This window comes from Xenopus laevis, chromosome 7S (genome assembly GCF_017654675.1).
Source record: "Xenopus laevis strain J_2021 chromosome 7S, Xenopus_laevis_v10.1, whole genome shotgun sequence".
NCBI classification, from domain to species: Eukaryota; Metazoa; Chordata; class Amphibia; order Anura; family Pipidae; genus Xenopus; species Xenopus laevis.
In genome coordinates, this window is record NC_054384.1 from 100,789,467 (window position 1) to 100,815,203 (window position 25,737).

Below are 25,737 nucleotides of genomic sequence, written 5' to 3' on the forward strand. Positions count from 1 at the left end.
TGGTCGAATAGTCGAACGATTTTTAGTTCGAATCGTTCGATTCGAATTCAAAGTCGTAGTCGAAGGTCGAAGTAGCCAAAAAAACCTTTGAAATTTAACATTTTTTTTCCTTCTAATCCTTCACTCGAGTTAAGTAAATGTGCCCCTTAGTGTCGGGTTTTCAAACATTAAGGGGGTTATTTATCAAGGTCCGAATTTATCTCAATATCAGCTGCTACAAACTCCGATCTAAGCCCCTCAGGTTTTTTAACGCTTATTTATTATTACATTTTCCCGAAAATTACCTTTGCGGGAACAGCTCCGATTTTCACGATTTTTTTCGTGAATTTTCCCCGAATTTTTTAGAGTTTTCACCCCAAAAACTCAGAAAACATTGTGAAATTGCCCGAAACCCCCGACACAACCAAAAATCAATGGGACTGTTCCCATTGACTTTTATGCAACCTCGACAGGTTTGAGATGCCGTGTTTTTATATTCAGCCTTTTTAGCCCTCGGGGGTTTAATAAATTCTGAAAAATGTGTGATTTTTTTAAAAGCCTATTATAACTCAAAAAAATCACAAATTTTTCGGATTTTGGGGAATTTCGGGTATTCCGAGCTTAGTAAACAACCCCCTAATTGTGCCTCATTTTTATTCTTAGGGTGGCTTCGGAAGACTGATTTCAATCTCTTTTCAAAATTTCGCATTTGCTTCATTTATGAGATTAAAGGGCATGTAAAGGCAAAAAAATAAAATCCCATTTTCACTTTCTTTAATGAAAAAGAAACCTATCTCCAATATACTTTAATTAAAAAATGTGTACCGTTTTTATAAGAAACCTGACTGTATGCAGTGAAATTCTCCCTTCATTTACTGCTGTGGATAGGAATTGTCAGATGGTCCCTAACTGCTCTGCAGGGAAACAATCATACTTATGTACAGCAGGGGGAGCCCCCGCCTTACTTCCCAGCCATGCTGAACTCAAGCAGCTTTGTTTATGACGATCCCTAAGCAGCCCAGACCACACTGAGCATGTGCACAGTCTTAGTCTTGCAAAGATGTATAACAAAGTTACAAGATGGTGACCCCCTGTAACCAACTTTGAAAGCATAAATTATTTGTTTGATTAGGCTTGTGGTGCAGTAAGTTCATGTTTATGATTAGTATACAAAATACAGCATTTCTAGCCTTATTCTATTTTAGACTTTACATGCCCTTTAAAGATCATTAGAGGGGATGATATATGTACAAAAATCCAATGGATAAGAGACAATAACTAGCTCCAATAACAAGTAAAAGTACCTCATATAAATAATCCTGGGATTCTCCTCTGTTTAGTCAGTAGAAAACACAGAAGGGCTCACTTACTCTTCAAGCAAGGTGCAAAAAACAGATTCTAGCCAACATGTCTTCTGCATTTTGCATTTGGGACACTTTCTGTATGAATACTGTGCTGCCTCTGTTCAGTAGAGGCAAATGCAAGGCAGGCAAAATGGAGGCACATAGGCATCCCCAAATCACCTGCAGAAACCAATCAGCAGGTATCACATACTGCACACTTATGGTAAAGCAAATATGTTATTGGTTGTTATAGGTTACAGCACCTGAGCAAACCTAGGAGGAAATGTAATAATTAACGGATAAAATCTTTGCAAAGACTTGGGCTCAAGATGCAAAGTGCAGGGCAGGGTGCAAGAGAACAAAAAACATGGCAGGTTTTGCCTCTTTATTGCACCTTGTTGCACACTTTGTAAATGCCTAAGAACTAAGAAGGAAAATGTATCATTTTAAAATGTGAGATTGTATAAATAGATGTAAAAGAAAACTTTACAGCACAAAATAAGCATATATACTGTGGTAGAGTGACCCTTTAAATGGATTCAATCACAGGAAAACGTGTTTTTTTTTCAAAATGCATCAGCTAATAGTACTGCTCCAACAGACTTATGCACTGAAATCTATTTTTTAAAAGTACAAACAGATTGTTTTATATTTAATTTTAAAATCTGATATGGGGCTAGACATATTGTCAGTTTCCCAGGTGGCTCCAAACATGTGACTTGTGCTCTGAAAATCTTCAGTCACCCATTACTGTACTGCAATTTGGAGTGATATAAAGCCCCCCCCAGCAGCCTAACTATAGTATAATGGGAAGGTAAACAGATAACAGCTCCCTGCTCCCACCGCGACTCCTCCAGTTACATTGAGTAGGAGAAACAACAGCCTGCCAGAAAGCAGTTCCATCCTAAAGTGCTGGCTCTTTCTGAAAGCACATGACCAGGCAAAATGACCTCAGATGGAGCCTACACACCAATATTATAACTAAAAAAATAACATTTTATATGGTAGAGTGAATTATTTGCATAGTGGGAGATCTTTCTTAACAGAGAATTTTTTCCCCCTGTGTAGGAAATTGGACAGGCTTTACAAAAAGGCTGAACATGGTGATATATCCTTTTTTCAGCCTAACTCACCATGTTATATCTATTAGTATTAGTTTTCCTTATTCATTCTTCTAATGCAAGATACTTGCCCGTTCAGTGAGTCATATAAAAACACCTTGAGGCAAGCTTTAAAAATATACATAGTTTTTTCTTTGTATGGTTGTCCCACATCATCGACGGTCATGGATCAAATTTGTCTGAAACAGAATTTACTGATAAAAAAACTCTCGGTGATGATTCTCATGGGAAATCAGTCTAGTCGATTTCTTGGACTTATCAGTAGAAGATAAAATAGTCTCAGCTTCTTTTTAACAGAATCTCAAGTTTTTTTTTTATCAGTCACATTGCTAGGGATTCAGGGGTGTCAGTGATGGTCTCAAAAGGAACTATCAGTCAATACAATCTGTTACTGCAATGTTCTTCTGCTTGGATGTTTCTGACCATTACAGCATTAAGATGTTTGTAAAAGTTTAAGGAAAGAAGATTAGGTAGTATCTCAATACAACGTGACAAGGGCCATGTCAAGATGGAAAACTGTCAGTTAACTTTATAAATATGATAGAGCAGTAACATTTCTCTGCAAATTCTGCAAAGGCTGGAAGCAATGTCCAAATGAGAATATTTAGTAACAATAACAATATATAACATATAAGTGCATTATAAATAACTGAAAGATAAGTCTTTTACACTTACCCCTGCCATGCAGAGCGCTGTCTTACATGGACTGGGCAGTTGAAGGTAGGTTACCAAACCACACTTGTGTATTGGGATCCCAGTAAAGCTGCATTGGGATTGGATAGGCTGGAGGGGAAGTTCCTACTTCACCTATCCAATCCCTCTACAGCTTTACCTGGACTTATCCTTAAAGGTATACTATCATGGGAAAACATGTTTTTTTCAAAACACACCAGTTAATAGTGCTGCTCCAGCAGAATTCTGCACTGAAATCCATTTCTCAAAAGAGCAAACAGATTTTTTTATATTCAATTTTGAAATCTGACATGGGGCTAGACATATTGTCAGTTTCCCAGCTGCCCCAGTCATGTGATTTGTGCCTGCACTTTAGGATGGAACTACTTTCTGGCAGGCTGTTCTCCTACTTAATGTAACTGAATCAATCTCAGTGGGACTTGGCTTTTACTATTGAGTGTTGTTTTTAGATCTACCAGGCAGCTGTTATCTTGTGTTAGGGAGCTGCTATCTGGTTACCTTTGTTCTTTTGATGGGTTTTTTTTGGGGGGGAAGGGAGGGGGTTGATATCACTCCAATTTGCACTACAGCAGTAAAGAGTGACTGAAGTTTATCAGAACACAAGTCACATGGCTGGGGCAGCTGGGAAACTGACAATATGTCTAGCTCCATGTCAGATTTCAAAATTGAATATAAAAAAATCTGTTTGCTCTTTTGAGAATTGGATTTCAGTGCAGAAGTCTGCTGGAGCAGCACTATTAACTGATGTGTTTTGAAAAGAACGTTTTCCCATGACAGTATCCCTTTAAAGGACCAATTTGGGTACAGAGTATATGAATAGGAGAAAATCATGCATGCACTGAACTGCTGTCCTATTTTCTGAAGCTGGCAGCATGCTGAAAGCAAATGGGGCCCAGCTAATCGAGTAAGTGAACCATGGCCAGTCCCCCCATAGACACAAAACCGTGATTAGCCTGGGACAACTGTTCCCCCTGTGCCCCCCTGATGGCGGCCCTACCAGGGATGTAACTAGGGATATTAGCAATGCTTTGCAGTTTGATGTTTTGGGTAGCAAGACATAAGGGCTAATTTATGACCACTGTGAAGTGTGCAAAAGGCAACCCAAATGCTTTTTTCCACCAGTGAAATTCTGCATTTCTCCACCTGCAAATGTTTTTGCAAAACTGCAACAAAAAGTTGAACAAGACAAAATTGTTGATGAGACGAAAAAGTGGCCATAAGAAAAATGCCCATTGACTTGAATCTATTTGGACAAAAAAGTCGCAGAGACATAAAAAGCAACCACAAGAATAAACACCCATTGACTCCATGCATATGGAATGAGAAAAAGTTGTGCGAATAAATTGTCGAGAAAAATTTAATGTAATGCTTTTTTTTAGTAACTTCACCAATTTTTCCGGAGAAGAGAAATGGGACAGATTCACTCATCACTCTGAGATTTGACATGAATTGAACATAATTTGGAGGTTGGCAACATTTTCGTTGTTTGTTGAGAGAATAACTTGCACCTGGTCCTTTAGATATAGTGGATTCGGTGCATCCCTACATACAATGCTGGTAATGTGCTGATTTTGCAGTAACTGAAATGAATGCCATGACTATGGACTCTTGTTATTTTGACTCCACATGCCACATACTTTGGAATTAAATTGTCAAAAGACCCCTGATATTCTTATTTATGATTTTACATCTTAATGTCTAATGACATGTGGGAAACACTGGGTTTTAAAGTTTTGAGTCACTTTTTTTTAGAAAAGTTTTACGGTTTTGTAGTTTGGCATTGAAAAACACATTTACCCATTCTGTATTCATAACTGCTCCTTGTGTTTCACCAAAAGAAATACATCATTCATTAGTATATTATATAGAGTGTTTACCATTAAGAAGATCTGATTAGTTAGTCCTTCCTTCCACAGTTGAGCTAAACAACTATAACGCTGGGATGAAGTATAAACTGAAAGGGGTTCTCAGGTCCTGTACCATTTGCTACATAATATATTAACTGTAGTAATTAAATGTGTTTCAAATTAGAACAATGAGAAAGTTCCCAGAATTCAATTTAATGGACTCATGTTATAAACCAATGTCTTGCTCTTTAAACACCATTATCCCTCAATCCTCATGTTTCCTATTGTCTGGTCTTTGATTTTAAAGGGATACCGTCATGGTAAAACATGTTTTTATTCAAAAATGCATCAGTGAATAGTGCTGCTCCAGTAGACTGCACTGAAATCCATTTTTTAAAAAGAGCACACAGATTTTTTTATATTTAATTTTGAAATCTGACATGGGGCTAGATATATTGTCAACTTCCCAGCTGCCCCAAGTCATGTGACTGGTACTCTGATAAACTTCAGTCACTCTTTATGACCAGGCAAAATTACCTAAATGGCACCTACACATTAATATTGCAACTAAAACATACACTTGTTGGGTTAGGAATGTCATTTTACATGGTAAATTGAATTATTTGCAGTGTATACAGTGTAATTTAGACATAAAAACTACACTATAAAAATCATGACAGAATCCCTTTAAAGTAGTAGTCTACTCTTCATTTGTTCTACCAAATACAAGCATGGCAGCTATTACAGTATGTGAGTTGCTCAGGATGATGGGTTTTAAGGATGTTTTTTGCAATGTGGAGCACCATAACTAAGTGGTGTTAATGTAACACTAGGTGGATTCTCCTGGAAATGTAACATTAGTTGGATTCCTGGAAATATCACAGCAGGAAAGCACCTTCAGCTACTGCCTCTCCTAATGTAGAATCCACTTGGGCTGTTATAAGCCTAAAGTATTGTTTGCCATGAACGTGGAATTATGCAGGTTAGGTTCCATGAAGTGCTGTCTTGTTATAGCAGAAGAAAAGCCATTATTGCAGAAGTTGGAGCTTTCGGAAAGACAGGTTTCCAGAAAACAGATTTCACTGCCATATTAGAAGTTTGTGAATTTGTTTTTGCATCCATTGTAACATCTAGCAACAGGTCTACAAATGTATTATGCTATATATAATCACTAGGAAACAGAAAAGGTTTCAATGTGAAATAACTCCATTATTGCTGTATCCAATGAAAGATTCCAACTACTATTCTATATTGAGAAAAGCTAGTTCTGTGTTCTGGCTGCAGCTAATTAAAAACAAAAATGAAAGAACTGCTTTATTATATGACTGGTATGATCCCAACTATTGCTGATTTGCTCATTAGCACTACAGAAATCAACCTGTTTAGGGTGAGAAAGGCAAAAAGGAGTCAATGAGTCCTTCATAATGGAAGATGTGCAGTGGAAAGCCTTCTCAGACAGAAGGTGTTCACATGCTTCATGCTGTATACACTTAGGGGCCCATTTATTAAAATTTCAGTTTTACTGGTATTAGGGCATTTTGAAACCACAATGAAACTCATTTTCTCTAGAGCCACAAATGCCATGAAAGCTATTAAAATATTTGAATATAAAAGTACAGATAAAAAATTATGAAAACCTCTAAAATGTGAGTTTTTCAGACAATTATTAGGCTTAAAAAGGTCCAATAGGATCAGCACAGCTCCCACTGACTTCTATGATCCAATAGGATCAGTTCAGCTCCCATTGGGTTCTATGGTCCAATAGGATCAGCACAGCTCCCACTGGCTTCTATGGTCCAATAGGATCAGCTCAGCTCCCATTGGGTTCTATGGTCCAATAGGATCAGCACAGCTCCCACTGGCTTCTATGGTCCAATAGGATCAGCTCCCACTGGGTTCTATGGTCCAATAGGATCAGCACAGCTCCCACTGGCTTCTATGGTCCAATAGGATCAGCTCCCACTGGGTTCTATGGTCCAATAGGATCATCTCAGCTCCCACTGGCTTCTATGGTCCAATAGGATTAGCACAGCTGACTGACTTGAAGTTTTTCTTGGCTTTTACACTTAATAGATCCCTGAATCTTAAAGGGGCATAACAAGAGCCTTCTAGAATTTTTTTTGGAGGGCCCAGTGCATATAGGCGCTTCTGCCTGCAAAGTTTTGTCTCTGTTTAACCTCCCTACTCCACCCGCATGGCCCCACAGACGCAAGAGTGTCAATTAAAAAAAGAAGAAGAGCAGAGGACTTGAATGCTATAATGGAAACTGACCATGTGGTTTGGGCCCTCCTGTTCCCTGGGCCCTTTGTGACTGTGGAGGTCTGCTTCCTCTATAGGTACACCATTGTTTTACAGAAATAACGCACATTTTTAGTGAAAAATATAGAAAAAATAGAAATCCAAATGTTAATAATTTGGCCCCATAGCCTTAAAACCAAGAACAAAAGGTTTTAACTGTCACTTAAAGGGAAAGTAAAGTCTAAAATAGAATAATGCTAGAAATGCTGTATTTTGTATACTAAATATAAACATGAATTTACTGCACCACAAGCCTAATCAAACAAATAATTTATGCTTTCAAAGTTGGCCACAGGGGATCACCATCTTATAACTTTGTTACACATTTTTGCAAGACCAAGACTGTGCACAGGCTCAGTATGGTCTGGGCTGCTTAGGGATCGTCATAAATGATCAAAACAGCACAAGTCAAATAATATCTAGAAGCCGATACAGCAAGACTGATTAATAATGAGAATATACAGACTGCACTGGGTCCTGTGTTGTCATGTAATCTAATGTGGATTTTATAGTGTTTGTATTGTTTAATACAAACGCATACCTCCCAACATTTTGGAAGTAAAAAGAGGGACAAAAAATTTTTTTCGGCACGTAGCGCAGTAATTTTTTTGACCACACCCCTTTCTGTGGCCAAACCCCCTAATTACCATGTTCGTTTTACAAAATTTGGCAGGTTATGAAAGTTTGAAAATATTTCTCCTTATCTAAACTGTGTTTTTGTGTCTCAAAATTGTTACAGAGTATCTTATTTGCACCTGTTCTGGGCTCTCTGCTAAAAGCCAATTAAGTGAGGAACTTTGTTTCTTTTTCTGGCTGTTCAGTGCAGAGAAAAGAGGGACTTTCCAGTACAAATGAGGGACTGCGGGTTGAGCTGTCAAAAGAGGGACTGTCCCTCTGAAAAAGGGACAGTTGGGAGGTATGCAAACGTTCTCCAATTCTGCAGAAACAGTGGCTGCAGCAAAATAATCCTCCAAATAGAATCCCAGTTTATCTGTTTAAATCTGACTCCATGATCTGCAGCTGGAGTTGGAAACAGTAAAGTTGAATAAAAAACTCTACAGGGAAACAAACAAAGCTGCTTGAGTTCTGCATGGCTGGGAAGTAAGGTGGGGGCTCCCCCTGCTGTTCATAAGTATGATTGTTTCCCTGCAGAGCAGTTAGGGACTGTCTGACAATTCCGATCCACAGCAGTAAATGAAGGGAGAATTTCACTGCATACAGTCATGTTTCTAATAGAAACGGTACACATTTTTTAATTAAAGTATATTGGAGATAGATTTCTTTTTCATGCCCTTCAAGAGCGGAGGCATGCAAATCACTCCTTAAGGTCTCTGTGAACAACTATGCATGCATATATGTTTTTAGAAGGATTTAAACGGCATTTCCCACCAAAAACTCTTCATCAGTTCAAAATTGCCTACACACTTCCAACAGGAATAGCCTCCAAATGCACAGCCCAGTTTTAATGCCAAAATCTGTGCTCTTGTCTTTGATGTGATTTTTTTTGCCAACAATGAGAGGTTTTAGGGTCATTGGATGGGACATTTTCAATTGGGGAAAGACATGGTGAGCAAAGCACCCAAAAATCTCCTTGTGGGACATTGCCCTTAGGATCAGTAAATCTTTTTACTGTAGAGGTATAGGACCTGTTATCCAGAATGCTCGGGACCTGGTGTTTTCCAGATAAGAGATCTTTCTGTAATTTGGATCTTCATACTTCAAGTCTACTAGAAAATCATGTAAACATGAAATAAACCCAATAGGCTGGTTTTGCTTCCAATAAGGATTAATTATATTTTAGTTGGGATCAAGTAGAATCTACTGTTTTATTATTACAGAGAAAAAAGGAAATCCATTTTAAAAATGTGTATTATTATTATGTGTATTATTTGATTAAATGGGAGACAGCCGTTCATTAATTTGGAGCTTTATGGATGACAGGTTTCCGAATAACAGATCCCATGCCTTATATTTAAAATATGTTATTAGTATCTCAGTTATATAGCGGCACATTGCATGTTATTTCAACATTACTAGCCTGCAGCAAGTCTCATTTGCTTCTATATATTCCTTTCAATCTGGACAAGCAGATGAGGATAAATCCTCGGCTGAAGATGATTAGTAATTTGCTCAGATGTGTTCGGCAGAGTCTAGTTGTTTCTAGGCAGCCATGCAGTCAGACTGATTATTAATCAGCAACTCAGCGTGTGAATTAATATGTGCTTGGTTTAAAGAGATTAGGTGGCCTCCCTACTGTGCCGTTTCAGAAATAGCAATGTGCATGGGCAGAATGTTATGTGCTGCGATAAGCTACTGAGAAAGCCATGTTTATTTTCCCTTTAACGGAAACACCGAGATAAAACGATGGGAAGAGATAAGCGCACTGAAAGCTCCTCAATTCTTATATCACTGGGTAAAAAGCTCAGGGAAGAATGCAGTCGATTTCATTCACAGAGGGTGGAATAGAAATGTTTTCTACGTATTTAAAGGGGATCTATGGTCAAAATCTATAATCTTTCCTAGGCTTTGGGGAATGATTATAAGGTTATTTGTAATTGCAATGCATTATTTTTTTTTTCATGGTTTTGATGCAATAATAGCAACGTTGTCTGCTCAGTTCACTTGTAAAGAAAACCTCACGGCCAGCGGCCATCTCATCTGCCTAACCCTCCCACCCACCAATGAAAAAACAGTAGGCGGTCCTTGCTGCAATGCTAGGATGGGCACCGTCAGAAAAAGCATGAAAGGTGCAGCGTCGAGTCTGTACCTCTCCCCTCTGAATAAAACCCTATAACTCATGCCCAATGATACACACACCACTGGTTTGGAAAGAGATGACCGCAGTTGTTTATTTAACAAAATAATACCATAATTAACATGTATAACATATTTAACTTAACAAGCAGTTTGTATAACAAACCATTATATTATTCCCCCTTTTGGGAAAAAGGGGAGGGGGTGGGGGTGCTGAGCCTCAACTGGTAAGATTGGTTCCTCCTCCATTTTTCCATGCTCTAAACCAGGCTACATCCCATGAGGACCCAGGCCTACCAGGCTACATCCACTCACTGTGAAATACCCCCATTTTAACTCCCCCTGGGGGTCCTTGTAAAGGTACCCTCCGCCAACTGCGACTGCAAACATACCCTTCTACAGGGAGGGGGGGCGGGATTCTGCGTCCTGCTGCTTCCACGTCCCTGCGCGGACTGGTAAGTATCCTGTGTGGCTCTACCTCCTCTGCCGAACCTGGGGAACCGATCAGCCAATCCCTGCGCACCATACAGAAAGGGGGCGGAGAGTGGCCCTCTCCTAGGCCCCGTCATGCCCTGCTTCCCTATTTGGTTCATTGGGTCCCAGGAAGCATTGCAGCAATTGTTACAGAATCAGCGCAATCTCTCTGCAATGCTGGGATGGGCAGATTGTGGGGGAATACACTGACAGACAAGGTAATGGCTATTATATCATCAAAACCGTAAAAAAAAAAAAATGCATAGCAATTACAAATAACCTTATAATCATTCCCCAAGCCTAGAAAAGATTATAGATTTGCGACCATAGATCCCCTTTAAATACGATCTCTAGTTACTGGATTCAAAAGCAACACATAGCACAGTCAGATGGGCAGCTACGGATTTCAAGGCTCTTCGATGTCTATGACTGAATTCAATATACTGGTTTTCTCAAGGTCACTTGTGTGAAACACGGCTCCCCATTCCATGGTTTTGCCCTCTGCTCATTTACCACATCCCTCTCCCACCAAGAAAGCATGGAGATAGTGTATATAGATAGATATTTATTTTTTTAGGCATGCTGCCTAAACACCAATATTCCGACTGTAGCTGCTGATGCACATTTAATAAAGAAGACCATATGCTATACCTTTCAGTAAATTGAGAGTCTATTTATTTCATGTCTCAGCTGGGTTATATTGACTCTGATTAGCACAGCAAAACATCTTTTAAGTAAGAACATCACCCACTTTGCAGTTAAACTCCATGGAAGAAATTACAGTTATCTCTATAAAATAGAGCAGGGATCCCCTACCTGTGAACCTGTGAGCAAGATTCAGAAGTAAAAGGAGTTGGGGAGCAACACAAGCATTTGTAAAATGTTCTTGGGGTGCCAAATAAGGGCTGTGATTGGCCATTTGGTAGCTCCTATGTGGATTGTCAACCTACATTGAGGCTCTGTTTAGCAGTACACCTAGTTTTTATGCAACCAGAACTTGCCTCCAAGCCAGGAATTCTAAAATAAGCACTTGCTTTGAGGCCACTGGGAGCAACATCCAAGGGGTTGGAGAGCAACATGTTGTTCACGAGCTACTGGTTGGGGACCACTGCTATAGAGGAAGCAGACCCCGCAGTCACAGGGGTGACTTGGGAACAGGGAGGAGAGGTGGCAACCCTACTCTTACATATGGCGAGGTATCGGAGCGCAAGTCGGCACGGAGCGGAGAAGGGGGTGGGGTCAGGTTGGGGAGTGAGTGGAATTTGGGCAGGGAGTGGGAGGAGGCAGGAAGCGGGTGAGAGGATGGGGATTGGAGTGTGCTGGGCCTCTCTGAAGAATGTTTTGCTGGGGGGGGCCCTGCGCAATCTAGTTACACCGCTGATTTAGAGATTACATTTACCTAAATTTCAGACCAAGTTGATTGCACATGGATGGACTATAACCAGGGTTAGACCGGGCCAGAAAGTAAACTTTGGACCCTGGCCCTCATGAGCCTCATTGACCCAGGCTTCTGCTGAAGCCCTAGGAGCTGCCACCTGACACCCTCCCAGCCCTGATCTTGGCCACAAAAAGAGAGACTAAGGTACAAGCGTGGGGGGGGTTGTAGCACTGGATGCCTAGAGGCATGGGTGGGATGTATGGGGGCCCCAGTGCGTTCTATACCACCCAGGCTAATGCTGATTATAACAGGCACCAGTGCTGCACTGTAAGTATGATCTTCCAAACTACTGAGATAGAAGGAAAGGGAAGAAAGAAGGGTAGGGGAGAAGACAATGGAAAACAAATATAAATGAAGTCAAAATGCTATATGAGCAAAAATTAAAGGATAACTGAACCTTTAAAATAAGATGCAAAATTGACAGGAGTGATAGTCTAAGCACTTTTACAATTTACATTCTTTTTTTTTCAGATTCCAAGATATCAAGGAAAATGAGTACTTTTAATATGAACAAATGTTGTTAAAATGACCAGGATCCAGTCATCAACTTGTCGGAAAAAGAAAGAAGGCATATGAAAAAAACATTAGAAACCTCACATCTTTCCTAAACAGATGTGGACTTAGGGATGGACTAGTTCCTGTTATAGCATGCTCTGACTGTTAGTCAGAGTACCTAGTAGTAGCAGAAGTGTTTATTACTAAGGAGAGACAGTGTGGGGTTAGTAACCCTCCAGATGACACTCTCCAGACTGCAAGAGCTGAAGTTCTAGTATGTTGGGCTGGACAACTATGGTAAGGAAAAAAGGCAATGGCACACTGGACACGATCAAGCAGGGAAAACCCTTGCAAAGATTTATTTGCACACGATGCAACGTTTCGGGGTAGTCCCCTTTGTCATAGTTACCCAACTATGGGTAATAAAGAAATAACTAGAAAACTATCCTGTTGTACTGATCTGACCCAGGGTCCCCAACCTTTTTTACCTTCATTATACCTTTATTCAAATATAAAATATAGTTAGAGAGAAACACAAAAATGCACTGGTTGGGGATCACTGATCTTACCTGTGTAATAAGCCTGTGATTTATTGGATCCTATTTGAGCATTTTATGTGAAGAGTCTGCTCAGCAATAAAGTTAGTGTTTTTGGTAGTGATGGGCGAATTTGCGCGATTCGCCACCCGAGACAATCCGCCGGCGTCAAAAAAATTTCGGGAAATTTTACTCAACTGAAATTACCTGGCCACTTCTCCATGCTTAAATATTTAATTCCTTAACCACAAGTATACAGCTCTTTGTGTTATCAATAATATTTACCATTTAGTAATAACAATGGCAAAATCATTAATTTATGAGTGTTCTTTTCCTATTTTTAGCCTTCTTCCTCGCGTTACAAAGCTCCTCAGAAATAAAGATTGGAGTAGGGTTTTTTTTTCCTTCTGTTGTCACTGCTGCAGCTTGTTTAATAAATCATATAATCTGTCTGCACAGTATAACTAACAAAAAATGACCTTATTTCTTCAAGGTAAAATATAAAATAACTTCTAGAAAAACAAATTCGCTCATTCAGGCCGGTATATAAGGAATAAAAAAATCTGCCCTTGGAAAAAGAAATGCCACTTACAGATCAAGGGGTCTATTTATTAAGCCTCAATTTTTCTGGTCGAGTTTTAACAGGGAAAATCCAAATTTTTAATGGAAAAATTTATTATGCTTCAAAGCTGCTAAAACAAATTTGCAGCGACTTTTCCCACACAGACAATTTTTGTTTGGACTTTTTAGTTAACTTTAGTAAACTAAGCCAAACTGTGGTTGAGAGTTAGGTCACATTTTTTTTTTTTTAAATAATGAGAAAAATTCGAGTTTTAATAAATACCTGCCCTAATGTTGCACTTTTCTCCCTCAACCCTATTTTCTACATGGAAAATGCTGAAGAAAGAGTTTTAAACACAAATTGCCCATGATTTGGGCAATGGCATGTTTGCTAAATTTTTTTTTTATTTGCCTAAAACCACTGCAGGAGTATCAAGCAGTCTCTGCGGCTTTCATAGAAGGGTGAATAAATATGGACAGGGTCGGACTGGGCCGAAAAAACTGGCTCTTGTGGGCCCTGCCTGCCCATATCAGCTCCCTGCCTCTCTTCCTACCATAGCAAAAAAGCTAATTGCACGCGCATGGGTATGTGAGTGGCGGGGGGGCCAGAGTGGGGCCCCGAGGCAGCAGCCCCCCCAGTCCGACCCTGAGTATGGAGCCAACAGCAAAAACCAATCCACTTGTCCAATACCAGAAATGTGAAACGGGGATTTATAATCCTCAAGCCAAAAGTTGCCTTAGTTCTACACTAGTGATAGATAGAATTTCTCCTGTTTCGCTTCATCGAAAAAACTGTGAAAAATTAGTGAAACACAGAAATTGACACCTGTGTTACAGTCAATTGGCATCTGAATAGTGTTGAAGCGCGCCAGTTTTGATGCAGCTAAACACGGAAATTCGCGATGAAATTTAGCCTGGTTAATTTATTCGCCCATCACTATTCTACACTTCAAACAGGGAGGACTTCAGGGAGGACATAAATGGATGTAAGGTTGCATTGGAATGTGGTCCGTTTAGTACAGGTATGGAACCTGTTATCCAGAATTCTCGGGACCTGGGGTTTTCTGGATAATGGAAAATCAAGTAAACATAAAATAATCCCAATGGGCCGGTCAAACTCGCCCATCCATATTCGCAATGCAATAACAGTTTAAGGAGCAATATTACATTGTTAGATGTGGATTTTTATTCTTATTGGTGCAAATTGTTTTTCTCTTTGCGACTTTAATTACATTCCACCCTTACTGTATTACTATACAGGACTTTGTTACTACTAGATACTTTTACTATCCTATAGACTAGGGATGGACGAATTTGACCCGTTTTGTTTCGCCAAAAATTTGCCGCCGGCAAAATGTCACCGACGCCCATTAAAGTTGCGTCTTTTTTTTTTGATGCACGACACCATACAAGTCTATGGGCGTAATTTTTTTGGCGAAACAAGGCAAAAAAATTCGCCCATCCCTACTATAGATGCATCACGAAGTTTAAATCACTATTAGGTACAGAAGGGGGTCATTTGTATCTATGTTCCTCAGCTTGCCTGCCCCTCATGAATACAGCATCACTGACAGCAGGCAGAGCTGCATTCATGGAACAAACACAGATTTCTGCTAGCACAGAGACCTACTTTGTGCAGGGCAAGGTAAAGTGCAAAAACATTGCAAAGTCAACCATAGTAACCAATAAGATGTTTGATTTAACCAAAAGAAAAGACTTTGGTTTGTGTGTGTTTATAAAGTATGTAGAACTTTTTCTATCCAAAGGTCTCACCTACAAGGTGCATATCTTTTGACAAGACATAAATGTCATCCCTGCTCCAGAGATTTATGTATTTGCAGTTTCTGTCATTACAGATCTACCGCACATGAATGGTCTTTCAGGCATGAGGGAATGTATCGCTAGACACTATGCTAAGGATTTCAAATGAAGCAAATATACAATGAAAAGCGAGGAAATAACAGCTCTTAGCATTGTCAATGTGAAATAAAAATATAGGTCCCAAATAGTGATGGGCGAATAAACTCGCCAGGCGTGAATTCAAGGCGATTTTCCACGTTTATGTGCCGGTGAATAAATTAGCGAAACTCCCGCGAAAATTCGCCAGCGTCAAAGAAATTTCGACCGACATCGGAAAAGTCACTCCCGTCAAAACAATCGCTCATCAACACTATTCGGATGCCCATTGACTTTAACACCGGCATCAAAATTGATGCAAGCATCAAAATTTCACCCACAATTTCGAGGGAAATTCACAATTTTTTGGCAAATCGAAATGGGAAAAATTCGCCCATCACTAGTCCCAAATATTCCCTCTGGGGAAGGCTTATTGGCACCTGATAAACTTAACCAGAGTGTATTGTTTCTATAGGGACCTTAGGTTGTAAGCTCTTCCTGGGCTGAGACTCATGTAAATGAAATATAGTGAGAATATGCCAGCACTTTATAAAGAATGAATAAACAAAGTAGAAGAATCCAACCTTCGACTGTTGAAATAGAACCCTCAGCTCCTCACAGTATTTGACTTATGGATGGAGGAAATAGATCTACTTTCTTCAACAACGTATGCAGGTTTACAAGTTATATAAGATAAACCTGTTACTGAAACAATATCGCCCTGCTGTCGTCAAAAGTCCCTACTATACTGGTTGTCCCTCACTGTTCCTACCTGCAACTGCTCTACTTAAGGGTACTACTAACCTTGAGCAGTCACGCCCACCTGAATATTCTAAAGACAACACTGGTCATGCAACTGAACCCTGTGTACTTTGCCTTAAAGGGGATGTTCACTTTTGAGTAAACTTTTAGTATGAGTGATATTTTGAGACAATTTGCAATTATTTTTAATTTTTTATTATCTGAGGTTTTTGAGTTATTTAGCTTTTTAATCAGCAGCTCTCCAGTTTTCTTGTTGCTTTGGTCCAAAGAGCAATAAAAAGTAGCAACAACAACAGCCTTACAGAGCATTTGATTTTAGACTTCTCAGCAGTGAAGAAAATCATGGTATGGGTATCCAGATAACAGATCTTTTTCCTTATTATTAAGGTATTTCTTCATACCTTAAGTCTACTAGAAAATCATGTAAACATTAAATAAACCCAATAGGCTGGTTTTGCTTCCAATAAGGATTAATTATATCTTAGTTGGGATCAAGTACAAGGTACTGTTTTATTATTGCAGAGAAAAAGCAAATTATTTGTAAAAATTTGAGTTATTTGGTTAAAATTAACTCTATAGAAGATGTGCTTTCCATAATTCAGAGCTTTCTGGATAATGGTTTTCTGGATAACAGATCCCATACCTGTATTTGTAAAGATGAAACACAGAGACTGGGGGTTCTACCATGAATACAATGCTATATGCATGATAGGCAGGAAGGGGGATGGTCAGGGTCGAACTGGACCGGCAGGGATATGCGCGCAGGATTGGACATGCCAAAGGTGGCAGGGTCGGGGCTCGGGAGGGCCCCCTGGGCCCCCAAGTCTGATCCTGGTGACGGTACATACAGTAGGTGTAGACCCAAGGTACTTGGTTTTCACCTTGCTCAGTGGCCTTTCTACTGGGGGAGCAGGGGGTGCAATTGCACCAGGGACCGCTGCCCCTCAGGGCCCATCAGAGATCACGCCGGTAAGTAAACCATGCATCTAATGCGTCTGGAGGGCTCAAGGGGGGGGGCCTCGGGTGCACATCCTGCGCCAGAGCCAGCAAGCTTTTATCCCATGTAGGGTGCGGAGTGAAGCCACAGAAGAGCTGTGTGCATAAACACTAAGGAGCATGTGTTCTTACACTTCTGCTCAGGGGCTATAAAAAATGGCCGCTACTATATCAAGAACAATTTGCAAAAACAGAATAAAAATGTTTAGCGTTTTACAACGGAGAAGCACTTGCCCTTTCAACAAGAAAACACTGTATTTTTAAACTTTTTGTTTGTATACTGCATCTGCTGATAATGAAAAAAAATTATGAATAAGGAAAATAATGTTCCCTTCCTTCCAATATATAGCTATTTTTTCTTCTGTGCTATATTCCTACTTCCCTACACTGCAAATAACAATTTTATTGAGGTTTTGCTTTGTGTTTACTTGTCACCTGCAGACGACTATTTAATAAATCATAGTGCATATACTGATGCAGGGACTATCAAACCTAATAGGATTTTTTCCCCCTTTCCTTTTTTGACTTGAAGAAGCTTGTCTTTCATACCTTGTTATTTTTGCAATGTGTTTGCGCCATGGAAATTCTTCCATTTAATAGATAGCTCAGTTGATGGGTGGCGCGGAATGAAGACAAGCCTAATTTATTCATCATTGGAAGTATCAACGAGGAGTTGGGCTATCGGGAATAGTAGTCAACAACCATTGTTAAAACAAATTTGTGTCTAGGGCTATGAACAGAGCAGAAAACTGATGCATGATGGGTAAACTAGCGACAAGAGATTTAGTGACAGAAGAAATTGAATAATAGATGCTTTTTGTGGTCTCTCTGCTTTAGCTGTGTGATGGAACAAATAATATTGCATTTGTCAAATGGAAACGGTCCTATTACAAATAAAAAGTTGTGTCTGTTTGAAAGGCGTTTACTTTTGTTCTACGGTTTTTAATTGTAAGCCATGATTAAATGGGAATTTACTGAATTGGTATCAGGCAAACAAATATAAATTGTGTTTTAAACCACATGAGCTGCACAGCCATGGATACATTAGCAACTTTTATCTTGAAGGCTGTGGTCCGAGCTGATGCCACCAATAATGTGTAATTAAGTATTCCTCATGGTCATATTGATTTGGTATCAAATCAAACAACCGCAAATGTTGCGTTTGTTTGTATACATAGAGTATTTATTAGTCCATAAAATAAATATCGAGCCAAATCTCTCAGCATGGGCAGTTCCGTAATTTGCAAACATCTCTTTTCATCTCTGAGCTGGATATTGAGGAAGGCAACAAAGGCACACGTCTAGGGTGCAACTGTAATGGGGAAGGTGAAACCAAAAATTATTGTGGCACCAGTGCTTCACTCGCACACAAGGCAAAGCTGCATGGAAAACCCTTGCAAACTTTATTTGCATAGTGCAACGTTTAGGGGCAAAATGCTTGTCAAAGGGGCTGTGTCCCCGTAATGTTGTTCTCTGCAAATAAAATATTAATGGGATATTTGGTTTGTGGATAAGGGTTTGCTTACCTGTAGTAAGATCCCTGTAACATCATTATAAATTATACATTTCAACCTAGAATCAACAATTCTCTATTTCACCTATTTAAAGTTCGCAGATGACTTGGCCACCAGCAGTTACTTAACTATAGAGAAACAGTCCAAGAAGCACTCGCACACCCTGGCCTTCACTGAAAGAAGAAACCCCTGGTGCACAGCGAAATGGAGGAAACGGCAACCTCATTATCCAGTAGCAACAAGAATTCACCGGCACACAGGTAATGCAAGCATGTTAGACCTTGCTTAAGATTTATTGCAGCATGCAAAACTATAGAGGAAGCAGACCCCGCAGTTGCAAGGGGCTCTTGGAACAGGGGGACCCGGACTGTGGGGTCTGCTTCCTCTATAGCTAATTAAAAAAACCCTTTCTCCCAGACACCCTCTCTTACCAGCGAGGAAGGGAGAAGCAAGTTAGGAGGGAATGGGTGGAGGTGGGACAGGAAGTGGGTGGGAAGATTGGGATTGGAGTGCGCTGGCCCCTCTGAAAATTATTTTGCAGGGGGGCCTGGCGCACTTTACTTACGCCACTGGCCTCCAGTATGGATTTCAAAGCTGGTATCCAAAAAGTTTCCCTTTCTAGAAAGGCAAAAGTCTACCTTGGAAGTAAGAGACAGTGGACAGACCTTTGGAAGATCTACCAGACATGGTCACACTTTTTTCAGTTGCTGTGCGTGTCTCATTGCAAAATGTAGATCTGCCCCAACTGTTTATACGGTTCTGCTTTGGGCTTTGGACAAACATGAATGGAACAGAAAGATAGAAATGTAATTTCTGTACAGGTATATATATACAGTTTGCTCGTTTTTGGTATTTAAACGGTTGTTACGTTTCCTCCTGGGAAAGTAAAGAATATGTAACTGTTTCTCTGTACTATGGCTAGAAAAATTTCAGAGAACAATTTAGTTTAGTACAGTTGATAGGTGATGCGGCGTTGGCAATGTTAATTTAGAACTCCCTGCTGGAAGCTGCAGATAGCGGTTATACTCCTCAAAAGACTGTTTTACAAAGAGACCAGATACCAGTAGAAAATTCAAACAAAAATCAGAACATCTGAATTACTTTAGCAGAGTTAGGCATAACACAGACACTGAGCAATAGAAAAAGTTTTGCTCACTAGTAAATATATTAAAATTTTGTATACAGATCTTCAGTGTTAACCTAACCCTTTGCCTTGCAAAGTACACAAAATGAGTCCAAGATAACAAGTAAAACATTTTAAACATCCCAGGTATGGGATCCATTATTCCGGAACCCGTTATCCAGAAAGCTCTGAATTACGGAAAGGTCGTCATCTATAGACTCCATTATAATTAAATATTCCACATTTTTAAAAATTATTTCCTTTTCCTCTGTAATAACAAAACAGTACAGGTATTAATTAATTACTAATCTGTTTTCAAGCAAACAAAGCCATTCTTTGGTTAGCCTTATACTGTATATGGAAGCTTTTAGCAGTTTATTGGCTACTTAAGAGCACAACAATTAATTGATTTATATGGTTTACAAGACTTGCAAATTAGTGAGGTTTACCCCAGAAAATGGGGGTTTTGTTAGAGATTACATTTTGATTGGCTAGTTCAGTTGCGTATGATTTATATAGTCAGGTTTCTCTGTGAATGTCCATGATATTGTGTATTTGCATATATAGTGTATACAGTGCCGAAACAATATACTGTATAAATTGTTTGTACGTGTCAATATTTATAGACATGGTTTTTAAATAGCATAGGCCTTATATTATACACACACACAGCTTTTTCTAGTGCCCAACCCCAACTTCTGCTACTACTATACCAAAGTCTATTGGCCAAAAGTGAAAATTATAGAAATGTATCAATTCATGACTGAAATAGCTTTAAAGTTTAATGGACAGTTTAAAACTGCACTGCCTGATCTATCCGATTAAAGTACAGACTGATCCTTACAATCAGTGTACTTTATATCAGATATTAGGGTGCTCAGCATGAGTGTTCAGCTTAAAAGAGAATGCAAGTCTATTGACAACCTCAGGCCTTTCCAAAGGACTCACCCCCTCTGCTGAATTGCTCCACTGAGGAGTCGGATACAACTGCACCTATCTCTGTACCTGCTTTAAAATACATCATCTTGTGTCACTTCATGTTCTCTTCTTTGCTTCAGCTGCACATGCTCCCACAGCAAGCTCACAGAGAAGACACCCAAGAGGAGCAAGATGGAGCTTGTCAGCCCTAACTCTGCATTTTGAGCCATGTACAGATTTAGGTGCAGTTGTAATACTCCCGGGGTGCAATTTGGAATAGGGAAAGGGAGGCCTTTGAAATGAGGCCTCCAAAGTGGTCGGTAGTAGTGATGGGCGAATAAATTCACCAGGCACGAATTTGCGGCAAATAAATTCGCAACAATTCGCCAGCATGAAATTTTTTTGTGTGCGCATCGGAAAAGTCGATACTAAAAGTCGATACCCACTGACTTTAACGCCAGCGGCAAAATTGACGTAAGCGTTAATAATTGCCGTGAATTGACATGGAAGAAAATCACCCGTCACTAGTTGCCAGTAGGCTTTCCTTCTACTTTAAAGAAAAAAAGCAGATATACAAAATGATGATACCAACATTCCGGCGGCTATTTATCAAAATTCAATTTTTTCTGATTTTGTTTAAATAAAAAAGTTCGACTAAACTACAGTCCGCAATGTGACCTTATTTATTATTAAAAAAAGCACAATTTAATCAAATCGGGAACAAACTTGATAAAATCAAGCAAAAACCTGAATTGTATGATTTTTCAAATTTTTCAAATTTGTCCAAAATAGTTGGATTTTCAGGCTAATTCCAGTGCAGGCCACAAAAACTTCCAAATAGGATATGGACCTTTCCCATTGACTTATGCAACCACAGCAGGTCTGAGATGCTGGATTTTTGGATTCTGACTTATTTCATCCTTGGGGTTTGTTTTTTTTCCCCCGCAAAAATTCAAATATTATCGTTAAAAAAATGAAAAATGTTTGAGTTTTTGGTATTTGGACATTTAAATAACCTCCTCATTGTCGATTAGAAAGAAGAAATCTGTTTCTGCACAGGGCGTAGATCCCCAGAATTTTCCCACCCTCACTATAATTTGCCAGTTCTTTTAACATCAACAAGAATTTTTTTGGGAGCGTGTTGATTTACTGCACCATGATAGATGCCATGGAAACCATTGCTTAATGCCCAGAGAATTGTCTTAGGGCTTTCAACTACCCACTAAGTAGTTTTGCATTAGACTTTAGACATTTTAATACAAATCAAGCTTCTTATGAATTATCCTGTTGGATATGCCTTGTTATTTTAATTTTCATAATCATTTATAATTTCACCGGGGATGTGGAGTTAAGCCAGCGAACTCCCTAGGCTGCAATAAAAACAGGAATCCATGGATGAAGCCCATCCTGCAATTTAGCTTGTTGTTATGATGAAATAAGAGTACATGCTAATAACAAGTTTAACTGTCCTCTATAAACAAATCTAATGTATTGTGACACTCTTGGGAAGCTGGAATTCATTAATTCTGCAATCCATTATTATTTCTGCATCCCGAGGCCATTATTTTATTCTTCTAACTAAAGATGCATTTCCCATCTCAAATTGTTTTTCTACAGGGTTTTAATAACTCTTCATCCATATCCAATAAGGCTACATATTATTCCTGTGAAGAGTACAGAATATATTACTATGATAATATGTATTTAATGCACTGAAGAGGGACATATGTAAATGTTGGGAACTGAACTGCATACAGTGGCAACTAAGAAAAATCTTGACATTCCAGTTAATGAAATATTGTAACTATGAAAAAATATATAATTATGTGACATCTTAATTCTTAATTCTTAAAACAAATGTCTTAGTAGTTAAAAAGTACATGTATGGATGGTACACCCCTTAGAAAATATCACCAGCAGGCACAAGACATCCTTCAGAATATTGGAGAATATTTAGAAGAAATGTGCGGGCTGTAATGTAGTCTCATTTGTAGAGACCTTGCTTCGGGTTCATGCTTTGCCTTTAAAATATTGTTAGAATGTAACAGTATTGGTGGTGTCCCTAGCCAATAAAAGGGAATAGGTTACAGGAGCAACCTCTTTGGCCTTTCAAAAGAAGGGGACCAAGCTCATGCCTGAGGCATAAAACCTTGGTGTAGAAGACATGGTGAGGTCCCACTACACTATTTATACACACCAGCTTGGCTTAGCTAGTGGTTAGGGTTTCCTATTGTAGCCAGTCTTAGTGGTGTGAGGAAGGAGTAGGTCAAGCAAGGAGAATAGCAGACTTAATTCCTGAAATGAACTTGCCAGGATATTAAGGCTCTAGTGTGTCTTGAGATCTGTGGAGCCCTGAAAGGAATAAGGGAATGAAATAAGGATAAATAAGAAAGGAAATTGGGTTGTCACAAGAATAGCATGCATACCATGTGTATGTTGCTGGGTACCATCTGTGCTGAAGAGCTGGGTAACCACCAAGCGAGTTTGATAATAGGACCAGAATGTGTTCCTCACTAGTAGATGTGACACTTCATTACTAAAAAAGACAAACAAAAAAACCTCACATTTTTCAAGATTTGTTATTCTCTGAGGATGCAAAAAGTCTGAATCCGAAAATATTCCATCTTCAACCTGTTGAGGTCCTGTAGAAGTCAACGGCAGAGTTCCTTTTTCGAATTTGAAGATATTATGGTCTGCGTTGGGTTTCGTACGATAATCTGAACATTTTGGGCTTTTCTGCCAATTTCACGAAAAATCCTGACTTTTCGGGTGTCAAATAAGAAAAAATTGGATTTTTCGATCGCCAATCCGAAAAAGCCAAGGTTTTGGTGCGACAACCTGAAAAAGTTGTGGGTTTTCCCCAACCGATTTGATTTTTTTAATGATAAATAAGGATAAATCATGGATTCTAGTGTCGTTGGACTTTTTTTATTTTAAAATTCGGATTTTGATAATTAACCCCCTAAAGTTGCATGTTTTAGTCAGTAATTAAACCTATACCAAATCATTGCATGTTTCTCTTATGAAAACACATACATCTGGGGTTTAAATGCATTTTTGGTATTCTGTGTTAAAAAAAAGGTCTTGATTTTTATTTGGAGTGCCCTGTTCAATTAATGTGGTGCTTTCAGGCAGTTTCCTACAGAAAGTCCCTGTTTTTTTATAGAGGTGTTCCATTCCAACACTTTGCCCTGTATTCTAGTTAACCAGAAAAAAACACGAACAATAGGCGCATCAGTGGCGATGTGAGGTCAGTGGTGTAGTGAGCAGGAATGGCTACTTTCACCACCAATGAGCTGGCCAGGGTTGTGCCTGGCAGCCATGGCCCACCCCTCTTCCACTGGGGGAAGGGTTGTGGGCCAGCTTTCTTAATATCCGATTCATCTTGACATAGATTATACAATGATAAGCCTACTGACTGAACACTAAGAGGCAGATTTATCAACAGTCAAATTTCGAAGTAATGGGAGTTTTTTTGAAACCCCATAACTTCGAAATTCGAATAAAAAAAGACCAACTGAAATGTATTTAAAAAGGTTTTTTGCTGCGGGTGAATAGGCTTTATTTGATGGTTTGAATTGAAGTAACATCGCATTCGATCAAATTTGATTCTAAGTATTTTCAAAAAAAAAAACTTAAATTTTTCAAAGTCCACCATTTGACTCCAAATGGGTCCTAGGAGGTCCCCCATAGGCTAAAACAGCAATTCGGCAGGTTTTAGATGGCGAATGGTTGAAGTCGATGTTTTGAAGAGACATTACATGAGATTTCAAATTTTTTTCAACTTCAAATCGAATTTGGACTATTCCCTATTTGAAGTACACAAAAATAGCTCAAAATTCGAATTTTTTTACTTCGGATTTTCAATTCGACCCTTAATAACTCTGCCCCTAAGATTGCATAGGTATTGTTGAGGATAATCCAGCAGTAGTAGATTTTAATTAAAACTATGCATTGGTGCTACATTTATAAATGCTTTCTTAGGCAATGGCAGTCCTCTTCTATTTTACTAATTATATTTATATATATTTTAGGCACAGACAAAAAAACATAAAAACTATAACAAATTATTGTAATTGTGCAAAACTTTAATATAAAAATGAACTGTTATGCATGTTTATCATTAACTCAGCTTTCGGTGTGAGCTCTACGTCTATATAAATCCATCTAGGAAAGGAATCAGTTATACAGTTCACTAGCTTTCCTTTGTCCAGCCTGAAAAATAAATTTCTCTGTCTCCATCATGACAAAGATTGATATGTTTGCTGATACTCTTGGACAGGTCTAGGTTAATAATATCCGGCTTATGCTTGCAAACTCCAGTCTTTGGGCTACAGATTGATTTGTCAATGAATTTTACACCTTAGTAATACATCAACATACATAGCAAATAAGTAATAATGCCGGGTTATTTAATTACATCCTGTAATCACTGCCCTACCAAAAGGTGGTATTAACTTAAGGTGGCCATACATTGGTTGGCTAGGTTGCCATATAAGTGGGTCATTCATCAATGTACCCACCTTGAGATGGCCGATATCTAGTTGATATAATCATTTGGCCCTGGGGCCAAGCGATCGGATCACTATGATGGGAATACAGGCAGAATGAGGAACGTATCAATGAACTATTGCGGTCCTTACCCAACGGGATTTTCAAACCTGCCTGATCAATATCTGGCCAATTTTCCAGACATTGATTAAGGAGTTGGAGGGCCCCATACACAGGCTGAAAAGTCTCTCCGTGTCTGTTCACAACCTAACCTATGTCTGTACACTTATAAGACTAACTCAGGTTTAAAGGGCATGTAAAGGCAAAAAATAAAATCCCATTTTTACTTTCTTTAATGAAAAAGAAACCTATCTCCAATATACTTTAATTAAAAAATGTGTACTGTTTTTATAAGAAACCTGGCTGGAGCCCCCGCCTTACTTCCCAGCCCTGCAGAACTCAAGCAGCTTTGTTTATGACGATCCCTAAGCAGCCCAG